Source organism: Haemaphysalis longicornis, unplaced genomic scaffold (assembly GCF_048455015.1).
Source record: "Haemaphysalis longicornis isolate Haplotype H1 unplaced genomic scaffold, Haemaphysalis longicornis Haplotype H1 scaffold_9, whole genome shotgun sequence".
NCBI lineage: Eukaryota > Metazoa > Arthropoda > Arachnida > Ixodida > Ixodidae > Haemaphysalis > Haemaphysalis longicornis.
In genome coordinates, this window is record NW_027526460.1 from 172,915,766 (window position 1) to 172,925,906 (window position 10,141).

The 10,141-nt window shown below is 46.8% G+C and overlaps 1 long non-coding RNA gene across 1 annotated transcript; it reads left to right on the top strand.

Moving 5' to 3' along the window:
* Positions 1–1,364: 1,364 nt before the first annotated feature.
* On the top strand, positions 1,365–8,745 carry LOC144152353 (uncharacterized). The gene is made up of 4 exons (XR_013319148.1): positions 1,365–1,464; positions 4,097–4,351; positions 4,679–4,784; positions 8,574–8,745. It is a non-coding gene; the product is annotated as an uncharacterized LOC144152353 (long non-coding RNA).
* The last annotated feature ends 1,396 nt before the right edge of the window (positions 8,746–10,141 follow it).

The window sequence follows — 10,141 nt, forward strand, 5'->3', positions numbered from 1 at the left end:
TAGCGGTGGCATTGACCGTTGCGAGAAAGTTACAAAAGCTGCCTTTTTGAAAAGGTGTTGCCGAAAACTTGGCACGCACGCTGCGCGATGACGGCAGATGTTCGCGTGACTTCAAGCTTGACTGCTGTATTGATGATTGAAAGGCATTTTCCGAACGAATGCTGGCAGCAAGCCAAAATTCATTCGATAGCGAAGGACTGTTATAATAACAGAAACATAGCGGTGGCATTGGGAATTTAGAGAAGAAAAAACAATAACTGCATTTTTGATAAGGAGCTGCTGAAAACTTGGCATATTAGAGAAAAGCTACTTTGATTAGCGCTTCTTGTTTTTAAGCCAGAGCTTGGAAACTGTGTGCCCTTTATTCGCCGTTTTTGGTGTAAGGATGGCAGTGCCGATCCTTACGTTGAAAACATGGGCAGCTTTTTTTCGCTGCGACAGGGTCAAACCGTACGTGTTCATTTTCGCTGTGCTGATCCCGCGGACAGAACCGTCCATGGCATGGCTTAAATTGTACGCGGCAGACTACGGGTCTAGCGCTTCGCCGATCCTACTTAGTTGTAATCAGCTGCCGTGAGACAGATCCAAGCACGGTATTATTACACAACATAATTTTAATTCCGGGCGCGCATGCCATTTCACTCTATGCCATTTCACTCATAGCTACGTTGGCTTTCGTCGAGGAGAATTGGGATGTGCGATATCTCTTTCAGGTTGAGATAGGTGGCTACACGGCTCAAGGTGAGCCTCGGTTTGGAGACCGGTGCGTGCCCAAGAAGCGGTATGACTGCCGGAATGGGTTATATACGAGAAGCAGTAAACATAACTCACAATATTTGTGCATTCATGGGCGATTCAGATTGACAAACCAAATAAATGGCACTTGTTCGGGCGTAGATCGCGTTTGTTGTGGTGGTGCAGTGGTAACGCACTCGTTTTTTGTTGCAAAGGTTGGTGGTTCGATCCTCCAGTGGTCTGGTTTTTTTTTTTGCTGACAGCACGATATGATTTTTTAAACGAAAAATGTGCCTGTTCTTGGTAGTTTTTATCCAAAAGTGATTTCCCCCAAAGTGATGTCGGAGGTTTATTCCACAACTCAAGCGCTCATATACAGGATAGCCCAACAAACTCAACTTTTTGCTGGGTATGGCAACCTGATCTTTCTATTTACGCTGCTTTATGTGTCTATGTTCAAGCCAGAATTTGTTTCGACGCATTTTGTTCCCTTCGCGCCGTGTATGAACTGCGTTACGAAAACACCAAGGCACAGCCGAAACCGAAACCCCGGCCTCAGTACTCCACTGCTCCATCCAGCAACATCGCCACGCCATCACGCCGTCGCATTCCTTTCTTCCTGGCCGCCGAGACGGTGGAGTTGAACGCGCTTGTCGAGTGGCTTTGTTGTGGTTGTTTTGAAGACATCGGGTTATTGTTTGTACGAAGATATGTCGCCTGTGATTTAAGGTAAGTGACTAGTCAACTTTTTGCACTTTACTTGTGTATTTAACAGGGCAGGGCTTTTCCGTTCCGTGTTAGACGTTTGCGTCGTCGGTTAGCCCTAATGTTTTTTGACAGCGACTGATTTTGAGGGTTACATAGATCTGCCTTTCGACCGCGGATATTGTGTGCGGGACTAGAAACAGTAGGGCTGTTCGATTTACAGTCCCGGACTCACAGCTGATTCCCTGAAAGCAGTCAGGCATTCGATTTTCTTGTGTATCCTTATGGCTTCGGGGAATCCTCGGACTCCGGCGGAATATCCGCGGTGAATTCGAGTCTGTAAATCAAAGAGCCCTATTGTTTGTGCCGTTTGTAGGCTTTTTGTTGAGCGAAGTAGGATCATACTGCTACGTTGGCTAAACGGTTTGTTGCTCGCAACAACCGATCGCCAATACGCGCGGTCGACCGCTCCAGGTTGAGTTCGCAAGTTTTTTTTTTGGTTCTTATTAAGGAATTGCAAATTGTTCTTCGCATCATTTTTCGTACCTGGACTGGAGTGGTACGCTTTAGGTAGCTTTTAGCCGAGGCACATAGCAGTCTACACTACACTGCAGGGATTGTCATTTTTCAAAGCGGTCACTCAGTAAAGTGCACTGGTACAAACAAGGCTCTCTGCGTTCGGATTGAGGGTACGATGGCTGAAATTGGCGTCACACTCGCAAGCCCCGCATGTGCAGTGAATGTTTAAGTATTCCAATCGCTCGATAATCGCATATATGTTTGTGAATGTGTATCAGTAGCACCAAAAACGTTCATTCAACCCGAATTTGCTACCACGTCGAAACTACATGCGTATCGTGCGTCTGGTGCAGAGAAATAAGCAATGCTGGCCGCGCATGGGGAGCGTTTAAGCACTGCAACATTCACTACCGTCTCCGAATAATTCGCGGCCACGCGTGTTGCTCAGTTAAATTTTTTATTGGGCTCTCATTCTGTGGATGAGTGCACCCCGCACAAGAGCAAATGCTTAAAAAAAAAAGTGGGTCTCCTCTGGACTGGTTAAGGCCGAAGGTGTCTTTCTAGTAGCTTGTGTACATAATTGCACAGCAAACAAAGTCTGTTAAAAACACGACTTGATGTAAATAAATATAGTTCTAGAAAATATGCCGCGAGAGAATAGATGGGAGAACAGCCTTTTCTAAATGGTTAGATCACACTGAAAGTTTTTCTTAATTTTTCAGAAGAGGATAACCTCTTTCTCATCGCAATAATTTTTTAAGCACTGGCTATTGTCATTATTGGCAGTAATGCAATATTGTCATGTTTCAAATTTTGTGGCCTATACCAATGTGTGTCATTTTTGAAAATCGTTTCAATGGCTTTGATGTCAATGTGAGCACAACCTTAAATCTGGTTCCCTATGCTTCCCTAAGACATCGCGGCCATTATTAAGGACTAATTAGATTCATGTTTTGAAGGAAAAAAATTTATGCCATGGTATTGACGGTACCAGCTGAAAACATGCACCAACACATCATGTGGGCTTCAAGCACTGCGTGGGAAGGAGAATTGAACCTGTTTTAAGCTGCAATCACCTAGAAGAGACTTCAGAAACAAAAAAAATTGCTTCACTTGTATTGTTGTTCAGCAGTTCATCACAGCCTTTCCAGCCTCCTTTGGCAGAATTGTTAGGCTGTGTCTAGCGTTCTGTCTAGACGGAACGGCAACTGTCACTAAAGTTCCGTCCGGAGGAAACACAACTCGCGTTGAGAACAGTCTTTCTTGATTTGTACCCATCCGGCCAAACCGCTACCGCTCACTGACTAGCCAGAATCACTGATAATTATTAATCATTATTAATAATTACAGATGATCGAACTAACTCTAGCTCAATCTGGACAGATCTCCAAGCCGCCACCCGACGCCCGCTTCACAATATTTCAACGAGAGCAGTCGGTCTTGATTTTTACCTAACCGGCCAAACCGCTTCCGCTCACTGACTAGCCAGAGTCACAGTTAATTATTAATCACTGGTAATAATTAGAGGAGATCGGGTGTAACTGGCGATGGCTACGTTGGCCTTGGCTCCAGCGAGCGGGAGCGGCTCGGCCGCTTGAGTAAAAAACCAAGACCGACTGCTCTCATCGCGTGAATTGTAAAGTGGGCGGGAAGTTTTCTATTACAAAACGCTAACCACGGCCACATACACACAAAAAAACGGTGCGAGAATCGAACCAGGGCCTACAACGTTCGTAGTCAGCCGCGGAACCACTACACCAAATCCCAGAATAAGAAATGGCGGCTAATCGGCTGGTTTTGATTTGGCGTTCAGTCTGGACGGAACTTTAGCAGTTTTTAGCATTCCGGCTGGACGGAATGCTAGGCACTCCCTAATTGTTAAGGCAACGTTATCATCATTTAGGTCTGCGCTTTGTCACAGAATCGTGGAGGCAATTTGCCGTATAGCAATGAGAGAGCTCATCTCGGCACCTTTTTACGCATACATGAAGTGGTCGTAATGAACGGCATCTACTTCCAAAGCGAGAATTGAGTTAGAAGCTTGATCGTTGACATTGTCACTATGCTGCGATAGTCACTTCGGCCATACTTACATCCAGGTAACGTGGTATTTTAACGTTCTCATATTTTCGTTTAGAGTATGAAGAACACCTTGCTCGACACCTTGTGGGAACCCAGAGTCTTGGCGCGCTTCCCATTCCTCGCCGCCCGCCGCCGATGCGAGGGGGGAAGGCTCCTTCTCTCTCCTCGGCGGAGCGGCGCTCCCGTCGCGGCGGCGGTGGCGTGGCCGTCGCTCGTCACGTGACCGGCTCTTCGGGACCCCGGGGGGCCGGTCTCGGTGCGCGGGACGGAGGAAGGGCCTCTTGGGTCCCAGCGGGCAATGAGGAGAGACGTGAGTACCGGAGATCCGGCTTCCCCCCATCTTCCTTTGTGTACCCCCTTGCGCCTGCCTCCTGATCCTCGCCGGACGGTTGGGTCGGGACGAGCGAGAGTCGGCTACGTTATTGGTGGCACGCCAATAAACGAGTGTTTGGCCGTTTCGTTGTGTTTGTGTGTTCCTTGCTGCTCTCTGCCGGTCGGCGGTCCGTGGCGGAGTTCAGCCGAGCTAGCCTTGCGGCCGGAACCCTGGTCCCCACAACCTTAATATCGCATTTAGAACTTTGAAGGATTAAGGCTAATGCAACTTGCTTGTTGTTTGCCACTCACTTCTATCTTGCAGGCTACTGACTGTTACACCTTGCAGTGGAGATCAGCTGGCATGCCCTACTTGGTGGATGGACCTATCTGGATGGACCTCTCATCAGATGTCACTGGCTGTTTTTCAGGTTGGTTACAATAGATGAGCACCTAGTTCTATACAATTGTAGTGCAATGCTATGACGTGCACTGTGAAATTCAGTTACCAGAACTTGTCTAATTTGACCGAGAGTGCAGTGCTTTGGTCTTCCAATAGCACTGTATATATAAGCATGTCGGCTTCTTCATTTCAGCAATTCATTGCTCTCCGAGTTTGGAATCAGTGAATTTGGATGTATTGTATTTAACGTCTTTATGTATTGTTTAACATGAACCTTTGCTGCCATTGTACATTGGACTGCTGAAACACAAGCACGAAGATGGGAGTTCTTAGTAAAAAAGAGAACTAGGATGCACATGATGCAACATTTAGAAGTGACACAGCTGCTTGATATCCCCCTCTTGGTGCAGCCCGCCGAATGCTCTTCTCCGCCTGTGAGAACGATAGCTCTCTTTTCCTCCGCCGCGTCGCCTGTGGTGCACGCTATCAGTGATGCGGTGGCGTCAATTCGGAAAGCGGCCACACAATCAGCCATCCGCGCTACAGTTCTTGGTTCGGCTGTTGTGTTATTGCGCTTTGTCATGCTTCACTTGAGACACCTTGCTGAACAGGCTGCAATCACATATTTACGTGGAGTAGATGCATTGTCCTTAACATGGGATTGCACTATTCAGCTTGTTTTACTGGAATTTTCGATTCTGTAGCGTGTTCGTGACCTTTGGGCTTTTTCTGAAGGAACTTCGGGCTGCTGATGACGATAGGCGAAAATATCAAGGTGGCGTGGGACAGCTTAATTTTTTCCAGGTTTGGCTCAATGTGCGATCAGCTTAGGAGCCAAACTGGGTTCACAAGTGACAACTTTTATTGGATCTTAAAGAGGGCCTTGAGAACAAAACAGTCCCTAACTTTCTGCATTCCATCAAACATCCCCCTCTCTCTCTCTAGAAAATTTGTTCTAAGGTTCCTAATGAGGTGGTTTGGTCAAATAAAAGGAACCGCACTGGATGTAGCAAAACATGCTGATGCTGTAGTGTGTTGTCAACCGACATGCCTAGAAACATGGCGCTGTTTGTCTGGTGGCTGTTTGTGACAATACGGATAATGAAGAACCCCACCTCTTACACAGTCGAGCACACTAAAATTCAGGTTACGGAGCCGGTCATGCTTCATGTTCCCAGTAAAAAATACCCTAAGGGGATAACGTCAGCCGTGAAAAGCCCCCGCAAGACAAACCAAAGGAGCCTGCAGGCTATTTCAGTGGCACCGCCGGTTCAAGGTTCACAGCTTATATCAAGGCCGAAAATATGTCGACTTGGCAGCCATAAATTACTTTTTCCTGTATTGATATTTCGTCAGTAATCAGGCTGCAGTATGGTTCTTTTAGTGACCGCAAGCTTTGTCCCTCCACTTGAAGCCGTTCCTTTATTAGGTTTATTACTCGAGTCTCTTGCAGAAGGTCCGACAAGATTTTTAGTGTGCTTTGACACGGCAGCTTCAGCAGTTTTTTGCCCCTCACATGCTCGTATCCTTTACAAGAAGTCGCCTTCCACAACACTTTGCCGCAACGTGGGTTCCTGTCTAGTCAGCGCGCCTTATCACATTGATAATCTCTTCCATGGCAAATTTGGCACACCCGTTCTCCTTCTTGTGCGGCTTCCGAAAGGGTCTTTAGTTCTTGCACAGCTCGGTTGTCCTCATAGTATTAAACTTTCTCTAAATTCATCACAAGTTTGCTGAAGTTTTTGCAAGCGTTCGTTTAGTCTGCACTTTCATCTCAAGACTGTGTGCGTTCCTTTTCGTCGCTTCAATGCAGCCAACCAGGTTACTGTCATCTGGCCTTCTTCACTTTTCAATTTAAAGGGACACTGAAGTGAATTTGTCAAGCTCCCGTTTTTGCTTGCACTGTGTAGACTGGCTCAAATTAGCACACTTTTCATCGTTTATCCGGTTGACAAGTCGGTAATTATTTTACAAAGCGCGAAAGAAGAAAAACTACCATGCGCTGTTTGCGGCGGCCGCACAAACTAAGATGTGACGTTAGGAGGAGGGGGCGCCGTGATTGGACGATGCCAAAGGTTAGCAATCAAACAAGTTTCGGTTTCGGTTTCGGTCTGTAAAACAACATGTGTGTCATTCGATGGCGTCGTTGGATGGGCATTCTCAATATCCCAGTTATCGTAGTACCACGCTTCTGCCATGTTGTCGGCTGTAAAATGCATAAGATAAGCCTCCCCGGACAGCTTGGAATCGTAGCATTCACTATCTGAGGCCTACGCAGTGCATGAACGCCCTCCGCGTCCCCGCAGACGCTCAAATGCATGCGCTTTTCCCTCATAATTGGAGCTTGCCTCGCTCATGCCTGTATCGTAAAAAGCGTGTTCGCACCAGGCCAAGGGTCTGTTGATTCTGGCCTGTGCCCACTGCCCGCAAGCTGTCGGTGCTTATGGCAACAGCACGCCAACGAGAACTCGCTAGCGCGGCAGTGCCAGCCTGCGCGAGTTCTGTGGACTAGTTCGTGGAGCAATGAACGTTGTGGCCCAAAAAAAAGGTGAACTCAGTATAGAAAACATTGGCGAAAAACGAAAAAGTTAACACATAAAAAAAAGCATGTACCCGCGGCGATTCGAACTTGTGACTGGCAAAACACTTGCGGTGACCTACCTAGAGCACCAGACGACTAGGCCACAGAGGGCCGGTGGCGGCAATGAAAAATATCAGGTATATAATGTATAACCAGTTTACACTTTTATTGAGTTTTAGCATTTCAAGCAGCTTAGGTGACTATTTGTTGTATTGCGCTCGTGCAGTAAGCGTCCCCCGAGTTTCCACAATAGCTCACGTCTAGCAATTGCATTTCGTAGACAGGAAAGCGTTCGCAGATGCGTAGTCGTGCTCCTGACCGCTCTGCTTGTTCGCCCAGCGCAAAAAAGTGCTTCCCACACCCTAGTTTTACGCTGTACGGTAAAAATATCAGTTGATTTTATTTCCTTAGTACCTATATTGACTTCGCTCACTGTTCTCCCCCTTCAAGAGGCCTTATATTTTCCTACTGGCGTACCAGTCAGCGAAGCGTCGCATGTGCGCTTGTGCAGCGCACAAGCAGCGCACTTCGTCAGTGTACAAACTAACGAAGTAAAGAAAGGCGCATTCTTCCATTCCCAAACGTGTTGTGGCTTAGTTTCAACTGATCGAACGAATTGCGACGACCCGTCGGCGGCCGGCGGACTAAACGGTGGGCCGACTGACTCGGTCGCGGAAGGTCGGCGAGCCGTTTAGTAGCGCAGCCAATTGTCAGCTCCTCTCCTGCTGACGTCACACGAAAACACCACAGAAAATGGGCGAGCGTAAAGGGAGGAGGACAGCATTTTCGAATTGATTTTTCTACTAAATAAATTCGCGTAAACGCACACCGAGTGGTCGAAACAGGGCCCAGGGACTCCGGACTACAGTTGGCGCTCGTAATCTCGCATTGTTTACAAATCACTTCAGTGTCCCTTTAACGTGTTCCTAACCTTCAACACACTCGCCTGAAGCTACATTTTCTTGAGCCTGGTATTCGCTGGCTGCGCTTTGAGCGTAGAATTCTAGACGAGGGTGGTTTGCTTCTTTCCCACCTGCTGCTAACGCATGTTCTCTTGAAATTCTCGGTTGCATGCATGCATGCTTGCATCTTACTAAAATCCTTTCCCGGGAAAGGCATTGCCACCATGCGATGCCTTTTAGAGCAGTTCCGGTCAAGAGCACCCTTCCATGACCTGAAGGGAGTCCTACCAGGATGGTTTCCACTTAATTTGCTGAAAATATTCTTTTTCTCCAGGCTTTCTATTTTTATGGCAAAGAGGAATGGCAGAAGCAAGTGACCATCTCAGAATGTTTAAGGAGGTATGTGAAATGTGAATATACATTTGTTTTGAGTTGATCTGGATTGTATAAGCTTTAGTGTGTAACTCAGTTTTTTTTTTCAGCTGCCCACCTGTTCGAAGATAGTCACCATATTTAATATTTAATGATAATATATTCAACGTTAAAACCAAGTTTGTTTTGTGTAATATTTTTAAGCACCCCAGCACACACCTCTAAGCTCTCATAAAATGGTTGATAAGTTTTCAGAGCATTGTAGCAGGATAGCAGAAAAATGATCACGACATGAATGGACAGAGCAAAACACATAGGCAAGCTTACTTATTTGCTGAAAATCTTGTTTCATAAATTTATTCGCGAGAAATGAAACCAGTTTTTAATTAGCAATACATACCACCTTTCCTTTTCATGTCGTCATCATTTTTGTCCAATTTCGTATATCTGCCGTCATCCCGTCACTCAACCTGCCAGCATCGACGCTACCATTGCCGTCAGCTACCGACGCATGCCGTCAGCTACCGCCGTACCGACGTCTACCAGCATGCCCTCATCCATCACCTTGCCAGCATGCAGTCATATGCCGTCATGCCATCATTAATGCCATTACCATAATCCACCATGTTGATGTTTGATGGATTCCATCAACTCCACATTTTCAATAGGGCAAAATGTTTCTCTTATGGGTGCTTCGCGATGGTGAATTTTGACGACGCTTGCTGCTGCTGCTACTTGTTTAAACGCGGGCTTGTGAGTGTCGCAAAGTTCATCTTCGCGGCGCACCACAGTGTAACGCAAACACGCACTATTGTTCGTTCACTTGTATCGAGCTGCTGCTTTTGCGAGCGAAGAGGATGGTGAGTGTTCTGAGTGTTGTGGGTGCTGCTGTTTGTGTTTCTTTCAGTGCAGGTTGAGACATGTTTGCGTGTGTAGATCAGGAAAAAAATTGCCCCCTGTTCAGTCGCTTGCACGTGGTGCTCGTGCAGTCGGCAGGGCGCGGGTGTTGCTACTGCTCCTTTAATATGAGCTCATATTGCATAGTTGTCAAAAAGATAAACAACCTGTACTGGAGCATAACGGTTCTCTGCTGTTAAATTGTTGCAGTTTGCGCTCGTATTGTTGTTAATCAAATAATCAAAATAGCAGAATTGGCCTAGTTGGGGGGGCCAGGGTCTTGTAGCAGCAATTAATTGTAATTGAGCACTGTGCTGCAACTGAACAGGGGCTATTGGAGGAGGCAGCTGCAGCCTCCGAATTTCAGCCTAATTGGGACAGGTCTGGTTAGCTTAATTTAGAAATAATAATAATAATGGCCGCTAGCTTAAATTAAGGGTAGTTAAGCTCACTGGTGTAGCTTTCAGTTTCACTTGCTAAGCTGAGGGTACACTGCTAGGCGCCAAGCGGAGTGGGTGTGTGTGTTTTTTTTTTGTGTGTGAGGGAGGGGGCCGGCCGGCAGGAGCGGCTTGGTTAACCAAACCCCAGCAGGGGCCGCGCAGAAATTTTTCAAACAACTATATGGAGAATATT